Source organism: Crocuta crocuta, unplaced genomic scaffold (genome assembly GCF_008692635.1).
Source record: "Crocuta crocuta isolate KB4526 unplaced genomic scaffold, BGI_CrCroc_1.0 scaffold42, whole genome shotgun sequence".
NCBI lineage: Eukaryota > Metazoa > Chordata > Mammalia > Carnivora > Hyaenidae > Crocuta > Crocuta crocuta.
Genome location: NW_027528744.1, coordinates 706549 through 721791, shown reverse-complemented (window position 1 = coordinate 721791; position 15243 = coordinate 706549). Strand labels below are relative to the sequence as shown.

Genomic DNA, 15243 nt, shown 5'->3' with positions numbered 1-15243 from the left:
TTAATTGAATAGCAAATACTTATGTTGCACTTTAAGTATATCAGGTACTCATCTGAGAATTTTACATACATTAAGTCTACTTGGTTCTCACAATCCTATGAAATATGTACTATTATTATTATTCCCATTTTTCAGAATAGAAAACCAAGGCACAGAGAGATTGATTAACTTGCAAAGGTTATGNAGGGGAGGGTCAGAGAGAGAGGGATATACAGACTCTGAAATAGGCTTCAGGCTCTGAGCTGGCAGTCAGCACACAGCCTGACGCCGGGCTCGAGCTCACGAACCGCAAGATCATGACCTAAGCGAAAGCCGGACGCTTAACCGACTAAGCCACCCAGGCACCCCTAGTTCTGTTTATTTTCTTCTGTTGTTCCTTAGTACTTTGTAAAGTCTTTTCTTAAAGACTTACCCTGTCCCAGTTGTTCTAAGGGTGACTAAAAGAGGTTGTTCTGGGCCAAACACACACACAAAAAAAGGTGTTATTTGAGTCTAGGGATTAGGATGTGGAGGCAGGAGATGAGGAGCAAAAAGAAAACCATCTGCACAAGTGAGCCCAAGGAAAAGGCAGAACCAAGAGAAGCAGAGCAGATGGTCAGTGTTCTTACCCAAACAATGGTTCTCCTTCCAAGGCTCACTTGGGATATACTGGTTTCATTTGTCTTTTTTTTTTTTTTAATTTACTTATTTTTGAGAGAAAGAGAGAGCTGTGTGCACGTGCTTGAAGGTTGGGGAGGGACAGAGAAAGGGAGAGACAGAGGGTCCAAAGCAGATTCCACCCTGACAGCAGAGAGCCAGATGCAGGGCTTGAACTCACGAACCATGAGATCATGACCTGAGCTGAAGTCAGATGCTTAACCAACTGAACCATCCAGATGCCTCTGGTTTCATTCTTCTAAGGGAAGAGAGCTACTCATAGACCACCTCCTTTCTTTGCCCTCCTCAGGCTCTGGCTACCCCCTCTTGCTGAAAGCCATTCTTTCTTGGCCTCCACACCACTATCCTAGCTTTTCTCCTAATATTCTGATCACCCTTCTTGGTGGATTTACTTTTGATTGGGCTTCTTTTGCTTTCCACCCTATAACTAGATAGTATCCTCCACACACTCAGTTGTTAGTTTGTGCTCTCTCCCCTCTCACTGGCAGCTCACTGGATTTAACTATCACTATAAGACTGATGACCACCAAATCTATAGCCTCCTCACAATGTCAGCCTCCCCGCTCTCTAGCTATGTGAGACATATTCTCACTCAGACGTCTTGTGACCTCAAAGTCTTAGAAATCTGAAATGAAGTTAATTGTCTGTCTCCAAACACATTCCTTGCCATCTGCTCCTGTCACTGTCAGCCCACAGCAGTGGAAATGATTGGCCTCACCTCCTAACTTGCCATTATTCACTCATGCCTCTGTTTCTGCTCATGTTCTTTCCCCTAGCAAAGTTCCAACTTCTTACTTCCTGCTATATAGACTTCATGTTTGCCTTCTCCCAGAATTCATACACTGAAACCTCATCCTTGATGTGATTGATGGTATTTGGAGGTGGGACCTTTGGGAGATGAACAGGTCATAAAGATGGAACCCTCAAGCATGAGATTAGTGTCCTTATTAAAGAGGCCCCAGAGCACTCCCTTGTTCCTCCACTATGTAAGAACATAGTAAGAAGACAGGTGTCTGTGAACCAGAAAGGGAGTTCTCAGCAGACACCAAATTTGCAGATGCCATGATCTTGTACTTCTCAGCCCTCAAAACACTGAGGAATCAATGTTTGTTTTTTTATTAGACGCCCAGTTTTTGATATTTGATTATTATCACCCCCAAACAGACTAAGGAAGACATTCTTTTAATCCTCTCCAAAATCTTTTCTGATTACTTCAGCTTTCAGTGACTCTCAACTCTTCACATTTAATGTCTGTATCGCAACATGCAACATCTAATTAATTCNTCTCTCTGCATTATAAGAATTATTCAGCACCATCAAGCGAGAATTATTCTTGGGCGGCAAGTGTGGTTCAGTGTCCGCAAATCAATCAACATGATTTACCACATTAATAAAAGAAAGGATAAGAACCATATGATCTTCTAGCAAAAAAAAAACAAACAGCATTTGACAAAATACAGGATCCATTCTTGATAAACCCTCAACAAAATAGGGATAGAGGAAACATACCTCACTCTCATAAAGCCCCACAGTTAATATCATCCTCAATGGGGAAAAACTGAGAGCTTTTCCTCTCTGGTCGGGAAGAGACAAGGATGTCTACTCTTACCATTACTATTTAACATTGTACTGGAAGTCCTAGCTTCAGCAGTCAGACAACAAAAGGAAATAAAAGGCATCCAAACTGGCAAGAAAGATATAAAACTTTCAATATTTGCAGATGAAATGATACTCTATGTAGAAAACCCAAAAGATTCCACCAAAGAATGGTTAGAACTCATAGATTAATTCAGCAAAGTCAAAGGATATAAAATCAACATACAGAAATCTGTTGCATTAGTATATACCAAATATGAAGCAACAGAAAAAGAAATCAAAGAATTGATCCCACTCACAACTGCATCAAAACAATAAGATACCTAGGAATAAACCTCACCGAAGAGGTAAAAGATCTGTACTCTGAAAACCTTAGAACACTTGGTAACGACACTGACGAGGACACAAAGAAATGGAAAAATATTCTGTGCTTATAGATTGTTCAAAGGTCTATACTACCCAAAGCCATCTATGCATTTAATGCAATCCCTATTGAAATACTACCAGCATTTTTCACAGAGATAGAAAAAACAGTCCTTAAATTTGTATAGAACTACTAAAGACCCTGAATTGCCAAAGCCACCTTGAAAAAGAAAAGCAAAGCTGGAGGCCTTATGATTCCAGACTTCAAGCCATATGACTAAGCTGTAGTCATCATAACAGTATGGTACTGGCACAAAAACATACACATAGATCCATGGAACAGAATAAAAACCCAGAAATGGACACACAGCTATATGATCAATTAATTTTTGACAATGCAGGAAAGAATATCCAATGGAAAAAAGTCTCTTCAACAAATGGTGTTCGGAAAAACAGACAGTGACATGCATAAGAATCAAACTGGACCACTTTCTTATGCCATTCATTTAAAAAAAAAAATCAGAATGGACAAAAGACCTGTGAGACAGGAAATCATCAAAATCCTAGAGGAGAACACAGGCAGCAACTTCTTTGACCTTAGCCAGAACAACTTCTTAATAGACATGTCACCAGAGTTAAGGGAAACAAAAGCAAATATGAACTATTGGGACTTCATCAAGGTAAAACAAACAAACAAACAAAAAAAAAAAAAACAAACAAAAAACCTCTGTACAGTGAAGGAAACAACAAAACTAAAAGGCAGCCTATGAAATGGAGGAAGATATTTGCAAATGACATATCTGATAAAAGGTTAGTATCAACACAAAAAGAACTTCTCAAACTCAACACTCAAAAAACAATCCAGTGCAAGAAACGGGTAGAAGACATAATAGACATTTTTCCAGAGAAGACATCCAGAGGGATAACAGACACATGAAAAGATGCTCAACATCACTCATCATCAGGGAAATACAAATCAGAATCAGAGTGAGATACACCTGACACCTGTCGGAATGGCTAAATTTAACAACAGAAGAAACAGCAGGTGTTGGTGAGGATGTAGAGAAAGGGGGACCCTTTTGCACTGTTGGTAGCAATGCAATCGGGTGCAGTCACTCTGGAAAACAGTATAGAGGCTTCTTAAAAAGTTAAAAGCTGTGCATTTAAAAGCTGTGTCCTCTATTTAGAGGAGCACCTGGGTGGCTTAGTCATTTCAGCATCTGACTCTATTTTGGCTCATGTCATAATCTCATGGCTCATGAGATCAAGCCCTGTGTTGGGCTCTGTGCTGACAGGAGCAGGGCCTGTTTGAGATTCTCTCCCTGTTTCTCTGTCCCTCCCCCATTCTCTCTCTCTCTCAAAATAAATAAACTTTATTTTAAAAAAAAAGTTAAAAACAGAACTGCCCTACACTACTGGGTATTTACCCAAAGGATAAAAAAATACAAAAGAGTACATGCACCCTGATGTTTATAGCAACATTATCAAAAATAGCCAAATTGTAGAAAGACCCTAAATGTGTCCACCAACTGATGAATGGGTAAAGATGTGGTATATATATTCCAGATGTGATGCATGTATACACACACACACACACACACACACACACACACACACACATTTAATGGAATACTACCCAGCCATCAAAAAGAATGAAATCTTGCTATTTGCAGCAATGTAGCTGGAACTAAAGTGTATTATGCTAAGTGAAATAAGTCATTCAGAGAAAGACAGATACCATGTGATTTCACTCATACGCAGAATTTAAGAAACAAAACTGATGAAGATATGGGGTGGGGGGAGAAACAAAAAAGAAAAAAGAGAGAGGGAAAGTAACCATAAGAGACTCTTAAAGATAGAGAACAAACTGAGGGTTGATGGCGGGAGGGAAGCAGGAGAATGGACTAAATGAGTAATGGGTATTCAGGTGAGTACTTTTTATGATGATGAGCACTGGTTGTTGTAAGTGATGAGTCACTGAATTCTGTCTCTGAAACCAATATTGTACTATATGTGAACTAACTAGAATTTTAAAAAAAATTTTTTAAAGAAAATTAAAAAGGACTGCGGGACTGTCTGAACATCATTCTACCAGATCTTCGTTATAGCTCTGTGGGGTCTCATTCTCATTATTAGAGATAAAAATGCTGAGATTAAGAGAGAAAGTGATTTACTCAAACACATGGGGCAAAACAGCACAGATAAAATTCATACTCATTTCTGTCTGAGGACAAATCAGATCTTTCCCCTTTGTGTTGACTGAGTCCAGTTTCTTTAAACTAGTTTTCTAAATCCCTGAGTTTGATTTCTTGTCCCTATGGAAGAATGTGGGTTATAATCTGGAGCATATGTGCAAATACTATCTTTCTTCATCCTTGTTCTAGACAACATAAGGCATAAATACATACATGTAGCATCATTGATTTCCACTTAAAAATCCAGTAAGTTCTAATATACATATTAAATTGATTTCATATTATCAATGAAGAACAAAATATATATTAATGAAATTTTTTAAATGTTATGCAATTTGAAGTATTTGAGAACCAATAAAGGCACATATATGCTATAGTCATGTATAATACAAATTTGTATAAAATTCGTGTTTAAAAGTCTGATTATTATTTATAGAACCTCAGACAAATTTAATTGCCAGTCATCAATTTTTAGCTCTCTTTTTAAAGCTTTTTCTTCTTTAACAGGATGTGGCTGCATTCTACCTAGTGATTTTACTGACGGATAACTTACAAGAAAACGGTGGAAGATGCTGTTTCAAATCTGCCCATGGCCCCTCAGAGCCCCTTACCAGTTTTGTGCCCTGCAGGCTGACCACCAATGGCCAGCATCTGCATCTTTATAAGAGCGGTGGCTTCAGGCTCCTGGAATCTACTCTGCCAGTATGGGACAGTCCAGATAAAACAGAACCAGAGCTTGAACTCAAGACCACTGACCTCTGACCTGAATAAAGTTACACATCTCTTTCTACATTTACAAAATTAAGTCATTCACCAAAGAAAAAAAAAATTCTATAACAGTATTACTATTATCTCCTGTTCCTATTCCTTGTCTTTCTGCTTCCTTTTATAGAAACTCCTCTTCTTGATCTGTCTTCCCCTGCTATATTCCCCTCTAATAGAGCACATTTCCATCACTTCTTGGATCTCCTATTTTCCAGGATCTTAAGTGACCAACTTCTTTGAATTTTTAGAGATCATTCCTTTTATTAAACTATAGCATCTTCTGCATAAAATGTATTTTACCAAAACACGATCTGTAAAACCTAAAAAATGAAGACAGAAAGTGTTTGAGGCCCTGAGGGTGGCTCAGAATCCTTGGTCAATGCAAGGACAGGAGGCAGCAGCCACTGGGTAAGGTGCCTTTCTTTTATAAAATGCAATAGGGCCTCAGTGCCCACAGCCCTGTTCTCAGCATGGCCAGGAGGAAGCTAGCATTTACATAGCTGCTCAATACTGAAAGGCTACTGTCAGCTGCATCTCTTGCAACTAAAATATGAATGTAAGGATTGTCAAAATGGGGAGAGATGGAGGTGAGGAAGAAGAGAAACATCACGAGGGGAATGTATGTTGACTGGATGTCTTAGCCTGCTGCGCTACATTTGAGTTACATGAGCACAGGCATAGGGAGGACACATCTCTGTAGTGTCTGCATGTGCTAGGCTTAGAAAATGAATTTTACTGTGCTTTTAAGGTAGATTATGCCAACAGTGTAGCTTAGGTGGTGAGTTCAGCCAATGTCAGGGTCCTGGCTAGAGACCGGAGGAACAGGCTATTAACATCTGCAATGCCAATGCTTTTTGTTTCTGGGAAGAGAGAAGCTCCTGTACCAGGAAACACACCAAAGCAATGCCAAGCACTGGGGAGAAGTGTGTGGTTTCCCAAACAGACATGTAAATATGGCAAGAGCTGGTGCCTTTTTATCTGAGAGTCGGTACAGTAGAGCCCAGTGACTCAGTCAATCTGGGAAAGAGCCTCGATGCTGTCAGTTAAGTCATCATTTCACATGGAGCACTGCTGCAAGTTTCATCACAGTTTTTGTTTGTGAACTCAGTACAGTTAACTAGTATGGAACAGGGCTCCAGCTTACTAGCCACAAATGGTCCTGGATATCATATCCTAACTCCCGCATAACAGGAACTATTGCTCTTTTTTTCTTTCTTCTTTTTTTTTTTTTTAAATGTAAGTTCTATACCAATTCAATGTTCTTACAAACTGAGCCAGCCAGGCACTCCAAAATGGTGACTCTTTTAAAAAATAAATAAATAAACAATGTGAGCTCGAACTCACAACCCCAAGATCAAGAGCTGCATGCTCTACAAACTGAGCCAGTCAGGGACACTTACTGTTCTTGATTGCTCTGTCTCTGAGCCTGTTGTTCTGATAGGTGGTCTTCAATTCAGAGCATCATGGGGGGGCATTTGAGTATCATCCCTAAGATATTGGTACCATTGTTCTGTTTTTTTACAACTGTCCCTGTGTGTCCTCACCTGAACAAAGGCTCTAGTTTTAATGATGGCATCCATGTTCACACACAGAGATGCATGTAAAGGGTTCATTATTTCTAATGGAAGAACAGAAAGTTAGAGAAATAAAGCATTACCTGCCATTTTCGTGATCAACACTTGCAATAGAGCACATAAATGCTTCAGTTTACAGAAATAGCTAGACCTTCCTGAACCCTCTCAGTGATTAATTAGAAAGCCTGTCTTACAGATTTTTCTCTCAGGTGTAGTAACCTTGTAGCCCTTACCATTAAGAACTAATAAATAAATGCTTGGTTAAGCATAAACAGGGTGATAGGCAGTGCAAGAGTGATGATCTTGGTTTTTATGCAATATGCTCACTCTGTCATTTTACCTTGGAGGACAAAATAATATACAGAACTAAAAGTTACAAAAGCAACTACAGAGAGCAATTTGTTATTATCCACTTAAAAATGTTAATAGCCCTCACTATGAAAGATCTTTGTGATTAATCGTGTTTAATTTTAATCAATAAAAATTCATGATTTTAAGAAAGTTTCATATTTTGCAATTAATCTGAAGGCATGTACTAGGTAAAGACATCTAGAGGGTGATCAGATGTTTAAATTTACTGTAAAAAAAAAAGTAAATAAACTAGATCACAAAGCAAGTATTCAAAATCACATGGAAGCCTGTCCATTTAGTAAATATTTCAGTAGCTGATTTGCACAACTGTTGTAAGTGACCTATCTTATTAAATACAACTCCTCTCCTTTCCATATATTTTATGCCAATAAACCCAGATAACTGCCAACGGCTCCCATCAGTTTGTCTTTTTAAATAAACTTTAGAAAGTAGTATGTCAAGCTGGGAGCTTTGACAATCATGAAATGTTACCATAATCTTCAAAATTGTAACTTCTTTCATGAACATGACAATAAAAAGTAGTTAATGTCATTATAGCATTGCAATCAGAATCCCACAAACATGACAGATATTTAGAAAAAAATCAAACTAGCTGATGACAAAATATTTGGATAACTATCTAAATCTATAAATAACTAATTCATTCTAAAAGACTCTTTAGAGTAGCAACAAATTGTTTTATAAAATCTAGGACACAGTATGTGAGTCAGATCATTCACTTTTGTTACTGGTGCAGTGTGGGTTATGAAAATCTGATAAATTTGTACTTCTTTGAAAACTGCCAGCTCAGTCAAGGATTTCCCTTAAACTAAAATAGTGACTTGAGACATACACGAAAATATATTCTTAAGGTAGAATAAAGAGTTCGGATCTAATTTTGCTCTCTCACGACCACATAAAGTATCTCCCAAAGATGCTGCCTTATACCTTGAATAATTCCTAAATAAAAAATTGCCGATATACTTGGATAAGAGAGCTCTGGATTAGGTGTGAACAGGGAGTAAGAGAGCTACCTAAAAATATCCCGGTGTGATTCTTTGCAAATCCTCTTTCTGTTACACAAAATGTTAGCATGGCCCTCACATTCAAACAGATGCAAAAAACTAAAGACCAGTAAGTTAAATTGTAAGCTCTTTATGCAAAAAAATAACTTTAGCTTTCTTTGTAATTCCTCCAAAGATTAACATTGTGCCACTGTTAGCATCCTGCATATACTGATCAAATCGGTTTTACCTCCCCCCTCCCCCCCCCCACAGGAAGAAATGAAAAGGAAGAATACCCAAAAGACAGCATCAGAAAGGTGTTCCATTTTTCTGGGTATTTAAGTCATACCTACTTTTCTGGATATTTAAAACTACTCATTAATAAAACTATATGCTCTCATCTATAGAGGGCAGTTAATAGTCACTAAAATCCCACTACACAGAAATAACTTCAGTATTTGGTTATTGTCTTTGTAAACATCTATGTTCATATAACATTTTTTAAAGTAGGATAATTCTATAAATGATGGCTTTAATAACAACAAAAAATAAAGTGAAAGGGGAAAAATGGATTTCTGAGAAATATTTCTTCACTGAATTGTTAGAATTTCATAAAAATTCCTTTAAATATATTTAAGGAAAAAAAAAAAGCACTATCAAAGAACTAGAAGTGGCTGAAGTCCATACTTAAAAAGCATCTCTTGAAAGTGGATGGTAAAGGACATACTAACACATCAGTGGTCCTGCCTACCACTTCCCTTTTACTCCACTCTTCAACAGTTCACGTATGTGTGTGGGCACACTTATGTATATTTTTATACTTTCAGGATTTATAACCCTCAACCACATATCTAGATTTCCATAATTATTTAATCTTAGCTATTTTTATTAAGTGTTTTATTTGGATTCATCTTTTGCCAATAATAATTACCATAGGTGCTATAGTCCCTAAATTCTTACCTGCTTGAGAATGTTGTCTTCAATATATGAAAGATAACTTACCTATGAATGAAATTCTTATATCCTATTTTTTTGCCCCTGGAAACTAATAGCCATAGTTTAGTTGCTGTCATTAAGTGTTGCTTTGAAGAAGTTTAAGACATACCTGTTTTTCTCCTTTATAAGACTTGATTTCTCAGCTAATATGTCCAAATAATTTTATCCTTAAATACCAGAAATTATATTAGCATATGTTTTGGTATTGATTATTTTGTATTAAGCCTCACATACAAAGGGTCTTTGTCAATATACAGATCAAATATTTCTTCAGGAATGTTTTCTTATATATAACGTGATTTTTTGTTCCATTTGTTCTGCTATTCAGAAATTTTTTGATTGTTGAACTCCTTTGTGTGCCATATCTATCATTTCCTTTATAATGTTTATAGTTTTACCCTAATTTGGTTTGTGAGATTTATCTTCCACAATTTAATTTCTCAATTCTGATCCCCATGACTTGATTTTCACGAGTATATAGTTGACCTTTGAACAACACAGAGGTTAGGGGCACAAACCCCCTGCAAAGAGCTGAAAATTCTTATGTAACTTTTGACTCCCCAAAAACTTCACTGATAGACCACTGTTGATGGAAGCCTTACCAATGGTGTGAACAATTAATCTGTTATTTTGCATATTATATGTATTATATACTGTATTATTACAATAAAGGAAGCTAGAGAAAATAAAATATTAAGAAAATCCTAAGGAAGAGAAAATACATTTATAGTACTATATACAAAAAGTGACTTGCACAGTTAAAATTCATGTTATTGAAGGGTCAACTATACGAATTTTTATTGCCTTTAAGAGGGCTTTCAGGTCTATAGTGATTTCTAGTTTTTCCATTTTTCTCTGAGTTTTGCAGCTCAGTTTTTATTTTCTTTTATTTCATTCTATCACTTTTTTGAATGGTCCTTTGATGGTTTTCAAGAGCTCGAGTTGTCTGTAATTTCTTTGAGACTCTGGAGAATTATTTTTTTGAACACAGAGTGTTTCTCTGTGCCATCACTCTTCAGATGCATTTTCTTCATTTGTCTTTCATTTTCCCTTTTTTCCCCAAGTTTTATGCATAGGTCATAGCTGGGTTTTTATGCTGATAAGGTAAACTTTCTTAAGGACAGGCTGGTTTTGTTGTTGTTGTTTATTTGTGCTCTGTGGCTTCTTCAAGCCTCTCTGAAATTAATATATACTCCTATTATCATCAAGAGTTCTAATACTTGCATCATGAATATCTTGAGGTCAGTGTTAACAACCTTTCATCCAATGCTTCAGAGGTTCTCACACATCAAAGGTTTCCCAAAAATTCATACCATGGGCTGGCTGATTCTCATCTCTTTTCTTTTCTCAGTGCTTATCTATCACACTCCTCCAGGCTCCTCTGAAAGTCTAATCACTGTTCACCAAACATTTGTGGGCTAACCTTTCACTCAACTTCTGTCTCCAAGTGACATGTGATGTTTGTGAAAACAGTTTCAGGGCATTCATACACCTCTGGAATGGAGGACTAAGCAAAGGATCAAATTGGCTCTATGTTATTAAATACCACGCTGCTGTTCTTTTTTGGTTGGAAAAGTGGAGAGCATATTTTAAAGGTACTATCCTTTATTTTGACATGGTTTTACGTTTTTGTATCAGAGATTATTGTGTTTCTTTTACTCTCCAATTCAGATAGTGAGTCAGCAATGTTCTTTCCTCCTAATTAGGTTTTAGTTATATCTAGGGGCTCCCTAGGTGCCTGTGGCCAAGAACTCTAATATAAATAAAAATGCAATATCATTTTCTGTTCTATTATAATTATCAATGAAGTTAAACCCACTGAGATGACTATTAAGCTGCAACAGAAACTTTATGAGATGTGTGGTCCCTGAAAACACTTTTTACCTTAGTTCTAAAACAACCCAAGTTGTCAGAAAGGGTTAAGCTTATGTATCACCTTCTTTTCAAAAGCATACTTTCCCCAGACCTTCAGAACTTTCCTAAGCCACTCTGCCCTGGCTGTGGTGTGCCCTAATTATCTGTGGCACTGACAGAAACTAGGAGGCATCTCCTCAGCTCCTGCTCCTCATGTAGAGTCTTGTAACTGAAGACGGGGGCAGATAAAGGGCTATTCTTCTGACTAAAACAAGTTTGGCTTGAGTTATTTTATTTTTTCAAGTATTATATTCTCAAGCATTCTGCAAACATTCTTTCCCTGTATTTCTGTGGTGCCTAAACACACAGGGACATTGGGGTTTTAAAACAATACCCATGAATGTACAACATAGTGAGTAAATAATAATGTATTGCATATTTGAAAGCTACTGAAAGAGTAGATCCTAAAATTTCTCATCCTGAAAAAAAAATTTTTTGTAATTATGTATGTTGGCAGATGTTAATTAGACTTAGTATGTGTGGCGATCATTTGGCAGTATATACAAATACTGAATCATTATGTTGTGCATCTTAAACTAATACATTATATGTCAATTGTACCTTGATAATAAACAATTACAACAGGATAAGGAGACATACTGTTTTTGAGAATGACAAAAGTGATACCATTCATCCACTTCTGTTTCTAATCTTTCATGTACTTCCACAATATAGGGAGACTCCAAGTAAAACACTTCTTTGCTTTACAATCCGGCTGAACCCATTCCTTAAGTCCAAACTGTGGCTTCCATGTTTTATGCTATATTATGGTCTATGATGTTAGTCTTAAATCAGAAATAAACAATTATAGCCATTGACAGTTAATCATCATACAAAGCTATCAAATATTTAAGGCCGTATAGTTCATGGTATCTTTTTAAAAACTAAGAATATCTAAAGTATTTACAAAACAAATAGTTTTTAGTAGCTCTCCTGGTTTGTAGTACTGTAAAATACTTTATTTTCCAGCGTAATAAATATCTGTTTCAGCTGTAGACTTACAATATTAACAAATATTCTTTCAGGGAAAATATCATTAAAGTGAACTTAGAAACTCTAAAGCAGAGTAACATTTTACAGACAAACTGCAGTTAAGTAAAACAAATGCATAAACAAAATAGCAGGCCTCATGTATTTTTGCACTGTTGGTAGGAATGCAAACTGATGCAGTCACTCAGCACACAGTAAGAGAGAACCCTTATCTTTGTGAATGAGTTCAAAGTATAATGCTTGGGTTTGAATTAACTAACATCTATTATTCAACAGTTCAGTTTGACATACATTTACTGTACATATAGCACAAGGCAGTGAGTTAGGTGATGTGAGGTATAAACAGACACAGAAGACAGACCTCAAGGTGTGTACAAGCTCACAACTAGAAGATAAAACATGAGTACAGGTCACTGCAATAGCCGGCAGAAGGTGGTGATGCTATGAAAGGTAAAAACGAAAGGCTGGGTTAGCTCGGAGTTAATGGAGAAGGCTTTGTGTAGGAGGGAGCATTTGAGTTGAACCTCTAAGGATAGGAAAGATGGGGCTGGGGCATAGGAAGGGTACAGAGTGATCAAAGTCATGCAAATGTGAAAGCAGTAGAGAGGTTTTGAAAAAATGGAATCTAGGTAGTCCATGGGAAGACATATTAGGAGTGGAAAGAAGCAGATGTTTAAATCTGAAAATAGATTGGGGTTTATTCACATAAGAAAAAGTGGTGCCCTCTGGGCATCCAGTTAAAATTCCAGTTCCAAGGCCCATCCCAGAGACTGATCTGTGCATGGGCATTTTCAGTGAACACTCTAGATCACTCTGATCTGTGGTCCTTAGACCACACTTTGAGAAACACTTGGGTGCGACCTAGAAAGCAATTCTTCTGAATTTAGAATATATTTTCAGGTAATAGAAACTTTGCATGCTTTTTGAGCAGGGAAAATTTGGTTAAGAAACTCTGGTTGTTTGTATTTGTTTATGGCACTAAATATTTTTTTCTATTATGAAAGCAGGTAATGAGCTCTTAAAAGAATATTGATAAAATATAATCTCTCTCTTCCTCTCTCTCTCTCTCTCTCACACACACACGCACACACACACACGCACAGCCTACATCTCCAGATGTAAGAAATTTCTACCAAAAAGAGTGTTCAGAAAATAAGCTGTGCAAGCCCAAGAATTCTGCAGAGTTTGAAGTGTCTGTATTCAGAAGCAGCGTGAAACATCAAATGCTCTGCACATCAGTAGGTTCGGGCAGAGGAGAAATTTAAATAAGGGATGAACTACGCTGTGAGGCGGTAAGGAGGACTTCTATGTAATCTGACCTGCCAGTGTTAAGTTGAAAAGGGGTGTGCTCATGCTTACATAAATCTTCATGCTGCTTTTACTAATTAACATGTGTAAAAATCATAGGAAAATTTTCCACAGGAGAAGGTGATGCCTCTCCTTACTCCTTTATAATTCATTTTTCTTCTAAGCTTTTTTAATGGTGGCTAGAATCCTGCAGTAGGAATCACATTCTTGATTTTTTGACAGCATTGCCACATTTTCATCCTTTTGGTGTTTCTTAATTTCCGACTCTGCATTTTGACAGCTCAACCCTGTTGATTAATGCCTTGTAGGAACCCCTATATGGCCTGCCTGTTAGCGATCTAATTTTGTGCTGGAATGCCTGGGCTGGTATGTTGAACCGATTCACCACCCAGGTGGCTACATTTGGACTAAATGAGCTGTGAAGGGTTTCATCTTTGCCCATCACAGTCTTCCTTAGCTGAGCCCCACAGTATGCAGCCACCGCTTCGACATGATTTGTCACAACCCATCAATAGAAAATAAATTATTGCCATTCTCACTTGTCAATGGGCTTGTCTTCACTTCGGCTGGCCTAATGATTGGAAGCTCAAAGGGAACATTTCCCATCTTTGTGGAGCATGATTATGACCGAATGCACTGCTCCCCTATGCATCTTGGCCAGTAAAAACACGTAGGGAAAGCAAATTAATTGGCTGTTTTGCGCCAGTGATTAGAACATTACGCTCGAAGTCTGCAGAAACTGATATTAGGCAAGCAAGATTAGGTCGGTTCTGACTTTTATTTGCTTAGTGCAACATGATTAGCAACTGCTTCATTCAAGGTTAGTGCTCTTGCTGCTGAAGAAAATCTTCATAACATAATGATGCTGCATACCTTTAAGCTGATAAGCATGTTCCAGGCAGAAATCAAAAATCTCTTTGGGAAGGAAGCAAATGAGGAGATGTAACAGAGAACTCATCAAATGGCTTTAGAGCCATTCTTATGTCTGGCACTTTTGAAAATTATATTCTAGGAAACTCGCTCTGCAAGCTATATTTGCAGAATGTAGAGATGGTAATTGTGTCAGTTCACGAGACAAAGAATAAAAGTACCCAAGGAGCAACACGAAGTAGAAGGCGACACCTTTCAATGAACTAACTAAAAATGAGCTTGCTTTAAAAGAAACCAAAAACTCTTCTTTTTTACAAACTACAGAAAGAGCAAGAAGAGCAAAAGATACAATGGCAGGGCATCAAGTTAGACCTCTTAATTAAATTCAGAGCTACGGTAGATCAAAGAGGAAACCGTATTAAAAAATTAGGTCTAGGGTGTGGAATTGAGTTTCCTAGTTAACAGCTTTGCCTGCAGGATCATGACAAGACGTGTTATCTAACAGAACAATAAACAAAGATGCAGTGTACAAGTAAAAGAATGCCTGACACTTTAATTATTTTAAATATGGTGTTGTTTTAGATTTGGGCCACGTCTACAAAACTAAGCAGGGTTTTTTTTTTTTTTTTTTTTTTTTTGTTTGTTCCCTTTTTTTTTTAC

General features: G+C 37.2%; 1 protein-coding gene and 1 long non-coding RNA gene across 2 annotated transcripts in view; one reads left to right on the top strand and one right to left on the bottom strand.

Annotated features, from left to right (window-relative positions):
- Nucleotides 1–5601, top strand: part of LOC144224373 (uncharacterized) — a 69219-nt gene extending 63618 nt beyond the window's left edge. Inside the window, exon 3 of the long non-coding RNA XR_013333030.1 lies at nucleotides 5319–5601. This is a non-coding gene — a long non-coding RNA (uncharacterized LOC144224373). The remainder of the gene's footprint in view (nucleotides 1–5318) is intronic.
- The window catches only part of KIAA0825 (KIAA0825 ortholog), a 358820-nt gene that overhangs the window by 39342 nt on the left and 304235 nt on the right, over nucleotides 1–15243 (bottom strand). The window lies entirely within an intron of this gene.